The sequence below is a fragment of the Schistocerca gregaria genome, unplaced genomic scaffold (assembly GCF_023897955.1).
Source record: "Schistocerca gregaria isolate iqSchGreg1 unplaced genomic scaffold, iqSchGreg1.2 ptg000259l, whole genome shotgun sequence".
NCBI lineage: Eukaryota > Metazoa > Arthropoda > Insecta > Orthoptera > Acrididae > Schistocerca > Schistocerca gregaria.
Window position 1 is genome coordinate 4,653,518 of NW_026061764.1, and position 6,483 is coordinate 4,660,000.

General features: G+C 52.3%; 1 non-coding gene across 1 annotated transcript; it reads right to left on the bottom strand.

Annotated features, from left to right (window-relative positions):
* Positions 1–799: 799 nt before the first annotated feature.
* Trnar-ucg (transfer RNA arginine (anticodon UCG)) lies at positions 800–872 on the bottom strand. The gene has a single exon. It is a non-coding gene; the product is annotated as a tRNA-Arg (tRNA).
* Between the last annotated feature and the right edge of the window lie 5,611 nt (positions 873–6,483).

A 6,483-nucleotide genomic window follows, 5' to 3' on the forward strand; every position in this document is an offset into this window, starting at 1 on the left:
TGACAACACTTCATATTACCGGCTAATATTTGCAGCTATGACGACCCATTACTGCTTAGCTACACATCTGACACGTAACCAATGTTCTCTCCAAACAACAACACTTGCATTTCAGAACATGTCTTTCACACATGTCTACAAAATCACTTTCACCTTCAAATACAGTTTTCTTGTGACTGACAGAGACATAGGCAAAGTTTAAAGTTGCTTTTTCCATTACATCTCGGTAATCAGAAAAACGGTAATTTACATCTGCAGCGGAACAAAATTCCGTTCCTCCCAGCGTGTGGCTCGAACCCACGACCCTGGGATTAAGAGTCTGATGCTCTACCGACTGCGCTAGCCGGCTACCTCTGCGAAACCTGCCGGGTAGCACGTCACACAGTACTCGTTTGGGTTGGGTGGTCCCATACAGAATCTCTCCATGCTGCCTAATGTTTTCCTAACGTCACACTCGTCACGTACTTCACTTTTATGTCATAATCATTTCTGAGAGGTAAAGAAATTGCATGACAACATGCAGAGCTAGTTGCGTCAAAATTAACACACATACTTTATGTGACTCAAAAGCCGAACGAGTTACTTTCCGACGTTGTTTCAGATGTGTAAGTGCCAGGCAAAACTCGCGGTGTCGGCACTCTGCCGACCATTTCACTAGTTAACACCGGTCTTGTTGTGTGTGTTTCAAGCTCAAGAGCATCTCCAAGCAAAAAATGGTCAACAGCAACATTCAGACGGTTTCGTAGTGCTCAATTGCTACATTAAAACGGTATGTTTCTTTTTCAGAACTGGAAAAACACGACCGTGACAGCATTCGAACCTGTAATCTTCAGATCCGAAGTCCGACGCCTTATCCATTAGGCCACACGGTCACTGACGACCAACTATAACATGTATACGACTCATCTCGAAACGCTCACACCCCTGAGGATTTGTGTTTTCGTTCTACACAGCCGCTGCCGCTTGCTCTTTCCCACCCACTCGGTACATTCAACCTCTTACGAGACCGACCAAATATAGACTGAGAAACAAGATCGCACACTTTGTGCATTCGGAATCGAAGGCAGGGCGTCCCTCGCCGGATTTGCTACGCTGGCCATTTGCTACTTCTGCAGAAGCGGCGGCGGCCGCGCCGACGACGACGACGACGACGACGACGACGACCGCGAGAGGCTCTAAGATATGTGAGAAATACATCTGTAAAATGTAATTCAGACTGCCTCGTCCCACCGTATGCTGTACCGCTTTGGTAAATGCTTTATCTGCGCCATTCGCCTTAATCACATCTGAGAGTAATTCTTAAAAAAACGCCTGTCGCTAATTGTTCGTCATCACAGATACTGTTTGCTATACGGCCACGACGCGCAACTGATTTCCAAAATTCATCTTTCTCCTGTTAGGATGGAACTTACGACTCCTGGTTTATTAGAACACTGCTCTACCGCTGAGCTAAAGAGGCGCGGCCTAGCGGTACTCTTGGGTACTTCGTCCTTACGGTCGTCTGCATCATCCGACTTCAGCTGACAACACTTCATATTACCGGCTAATATTTGCAGCTATGACGACCCATTACTGCTTAGCTACACATCTGACACGTAACCAATGTTCTCTCCAAACAACAACACTTGCATTTCAGAACATGTCTTTCACACATGTCTACAAAATCACCTTCACCTTCAAATACAGTTTTCTTGTGACTGACAGAGACATAGGCAAAGTTTAAAGTTGCTTTTTCCATTACATCTCGTTAATCAGAAAAACGGTAATTTACATCTGCAGCGGAACAAAATTCCGTTCCTCCCAGCGTGTGGCTCGAACCCACGACCCTGGGATTAAGAGTCTGACGCTCTAACGACTGCGCTAGCCGGCTACCTCGGCGAATACCTGCCGGGTAGCACGTCACACAGTACTCGTTTGGGTTGGGTGGTCCCATACAGAATCTCTCCATGCTGCCTAATGTTTTCCTATCGTCACACTCGTCACGTACTTCACTTTTATGTCATAATCATTTCTGAGAGGTAAGGAAATTGCATGACAACATGCAGAGCTAGTTGCGTCAAAATTAACACACATACTTTATGTGACTCAAAAGCCGAACGAGTTACTTTCCGACGTTGTTTCAGATGTGTAAGTGCCAGTCAAAACTCGCGGTGTCGGCACTCTGCCGACCATTTCGCTAGTTAACACCGGTCTTGTTGTGTGTGTTTCAAGCTCAAGAGCATCTCCAAGCAAAAAAATGGTCAACAGCAACATTCAGACGGTTTCGTAGTGCTCAATTGCTACATTAAAACGGTATGTTTCTTTTTCAGAACTGGAAAAACACGAGCGTGACAGCATTCGAACCTGTAATATTCAGATCCGAAGTCCGACGCCTTATCCATTAGGCCACACGGTCACTGACGACCAACTATAACATGTATACGACTCATCTCGAAACGCTCACACCCCTGAGGATTTGTGTTTTCGTTCTACACAGCCGCTGCCGCTTGCTCTTTCCCACCCACTCGGTACATTCAACCTCTTACGAGACCGACCAAATATAGACTGAGAAACAAGACCACACACTTTGTGCATTCGGAATCGAAGGCAGGGCGTCCCTCGCCGGATTTGCTACGCTGGAAATTTGCTACTTCTGCAGAAGCGGCGCCGCCGATGACGACGACGACGACGACGACGACGACGACGACCGCGAGAGGCTCTGAGATATGTGAGAAATACATCTATAAAATGTAATTCAGACTGCCTCGTCCCACCGTATGCTGTACCTTTTTTTTTTTTTTTTTTTTTTCCTTTATTGTGATTTTAATACCTGTGACAAACAGGTAGGCCGGCAGCGGACCAAGTATGCCGCTCTTCGGCCTCAGAGTATACACAGAACAGAGATGAGTGAGATATAAAAACAATCAAGACGGCGGGGTACAAACAGTAGACAAAACAGAGTTAAAACGGAGTCGGTCACGTGCGTAGCACAATGGATAAAAGCGGAGAAACACGGTGCACAAACGCAGATGGCAGATGGCCACACGTGAACCAGCGGAGCACAAACGACGAAACACAAACACACTGCAGGAGAGTCGAGGCACAAACACATGCGATGGTCTTCGGCGTAGGACGATGAAAGTAACTGATGGAAGACAGCAGAGTCGTGGCCTGCCAAGGGGAAAAGGTGTGGGGAAGAGGAGAGAGAGGGGGAGGGGAAGATGCCAGTGGAGGAGAGGGATGGAGGAGAAGGGGGAGGGTAGGGGGAGTGGAAGCCCAAGGAGAAAGGGGAGGGGAGGGAGGGAGAGAAGGGAGAGAGGGTGCCCACAGGAAAAGGAGAGGAGAGGGAAGGTAAGGCTCAAAGTTGGTAGGAGGGGTAGATGGAGGGGAGGAGGGCATCATCAGGGAGGGGGAGTTGACGGAAGCCACCGAGGGAGAGGGTGTGGAGGGTGTAAAGATGGAGAGCAGGTGGGATATAGGAATGCAGGCGCGGCAGCGGGTTGGGGTGGGAGAGGATGGGAGAGACAAGAGGGTGTGGAGGATCAAGCTTGCGGGAGGTGTAGAGGATCCGTAACCGTTCGAGGAAAAGGAGGAGGTGCGGGAAGGGAATCAGGTCATAGAGGATCCGCGTGGGGGAAGGGAGACGGATGCGATAGGCGAGGCGGAGCGCATGGCGTTCTAGGATCTGAATGGACTTGTAGAAGGTAGGAGGGGCAGAGATCCAGGCGGGATGAGCATAGCAAAGGATAGGACGGATGAGGGACTTGTAGGTGTAGAGGATGGTGGAAGGGTCCAGACCCCATGTACGGCCAGAAAGGAGCTTAAGGAGGCGGAGGCGGGAGCGTGCCTTGGCTTGGATCGTCCGGAGATGTGGGTTCCAGGAGAGGCGACGGTCGAGGGTGACACCAAGGTACTTGAGAGTAGGTGTGAGGGTGATGGGACGGCCATAAATAGTAAGATAGAAATCAAGGAGACGGAAGGAACGAGTGGTTTTGCCTACAATGATCGCCTGGGTCTTGGAAGGATTGACCTTGAGCAACCACTGGTTACACCAAGTGGTGAACCGGTCAAGATAGGATTGGAGAAGGTGCTGGGAGCGTTGCAGGGTGGGAGCGAGGGCAAGGAAGGCAGTGTCATCGGCGTACTGGAGAAGGTGTAGGGGAGGTGCAGGTGGAGGCATGTCTGCCGTGTAAAGGAGATAGAGAAGAGGGGAAAGGACGGAACCTTGGGGCACACCGGCGGAGGGGTAGAAGGTGTAGGAATCAGTGTTGTGGATGGTGACATAGGAAGGACGGTGGGAAAGGAAGGAAGCGACCAGACGGACATAGTTGAGAGGAAGAGCAAAGGTTTGGAGCTTGAAAAGGAGACCGGAATGCCACACACGGTCATATGCGCGTTCGAGGTCGAGGGAAAGGAAGATGGCGGAACGACGGGAATTGAGTTGTTCGGAGAGGAGGTGAGTGAGGTGAAGGAGGAGGTCATCGGCTGAGAAGGACGGCCGAAAGCCACATTGGGTAGGGGGGAGGAGGCGGTGTTGGTGAAGGTGCTTGTGTAGGCGGCGGGTAAGAATGGATTCCAGGACCTTGCTGAAGACCGAGGTAAGGCTGATGGGACGGTAGGAGGAGACAGCGGAAGGCGGTTTGTCGGGCTTGAGGAACATCAGGATCCGGGAGGTTTTCCACAGGTCGGGGTAGTAGCCGGTGGACAGGACCACATTGTAGAGCCTGGCCAATGTGGAGAGGAAGGAGGCAGGAGCTTCACGGAGGTGACGGTAAGTAACACGATCGTGACCGGGAGCAGTGTTGCGTTTAGGGCGAAGTGTAGCAATGATATCTTGAGTGGTGATTGGGGTATTTAGTTCTGTGTGTGTGATGTTGTCCAAGTACTGGAAGCCAGGAGCAAGCGGGGGGACAGAGGTATCAGTTCGATCACGGACATCAGGAAAGAGGGAATAATCGAACTGGGGATCGTCAGGGATGGTAAGGATATCGGAGAGGTAGGAGGCGAAATGGTTGGCCTTACTAAGGGCATCAGGGAAGGGGTGGTCATCATGAAGGAGAGGGTAGTAGGGAGAGGGTTTAGATCCGGTAAGGCGGCGGAAGGCTGACCAGTACTTGGACGAGTTGATAGGTAAGGTGGCATTAAGACGGGTGCATGTCTGTCGCCAGTCCCGGCGTTTCTTTGCCGTGAGTAAGTTCCTGATGTGTCGCTGTAGTTGCCGGTGGCGTCGTAGTGTGTCCTGGTCACGTGTGTGAAGGAAGGCACGGTAGAGCCGGCGGGATTCACGCAGGAGAAGGACGGCCTGTGGGGGTAAGGTGGGGCGGTGCGGATGGATGGCAATGGTAGGGACGTGGGCCTCCACGGCCTCAGACAAGGTCTGCTGGAGAAAGGAGGCAGCACGGGTAACGTCATCAGGTTGGTGGTAGGTGAGGGGGTGGCTATCGACCTGGAGAGCAAGGGAGTCCCGGTAGGCATTCCAGTTGGCACGGGAGTAGTCATGGACATATTTCGGGGGAGGGTCATGGCGCGGGTCGGGACGGGGGCGACGACCGTCTGATACAGTGAGGAGGACAGGGAGATGGTCACTGCCAATGGGATCAAGGACGTCCACCGCTATGCGGCCAAGCAGGGTGGGGGAGGCTAGGACGACATCGGGAGTGGTATTGGATTCAGGGCGGGTGTGTTGGGGAATTGGAAGGACGTCGCCTTGGAGGGTGGCAAGGAACCGATGCCACCGCCGTAACTGGGCGGCAGAACGACTATGGATGTTGAGGTCGGCGGCGATCACGTAGGAGGAGAAGGTACGGTCGATGTGGGAAAGGAAGTCGAAAGGAATAGGTGCAGCGGGGCGGACATAGATGGTGGCACAGGTAAGGGTAAGGCCGGGGAAGAAGAGACTAAGGATCAAGTGTTCTGTGGGGTCAGGAAGGAGGGGTTGGAGCCGGACAGGGATCTGGCGGTGGTGGCCAATGGCAACTCCGCCACGCGCTATCTGGAGTGGATTGTCAGACCGGTGAAGGAGGTAGGGCGAGGTGTGGACGGTGTGGTGGGGCTGAAGAAAGGTTTCGTTCAGAAGGAAGGCATCCACACGGTGGGTCGTAAGGGTATGCATAAGGAGGTGCTTGTTGGTGGGAAGGGAGCGGATGTTATTGAACAGGATACGGTGCTGTCGTGCCATAATGGGAATTTAAACGAGGGTGTCGAGACGGGAGAAGGTGAAATGGGCCTGGTTGTGGGAATAGGTGGCGTAGGTGTTGAGGTGGAACACGGAACGGGCAGCGAGGGAAATCTGGTGGAGGGTGTGGGGACGCTGAAAGGGATGGACGTTCTGGAGCACTATTGTGACGAACCTGATGATGTCCTCTGCGGTGGGGGGAGGACGGAGGGAATTGCCAGGAGGGGTGGGGTCATCCAAAGGGCGGAGAGGAACAGTGAGTTCAGGAGCGGATGGAGGAGGTCGAGCCTTGCATTTCTGGGAGTAGGTAGGGTGTTGGAGGTTGCAGG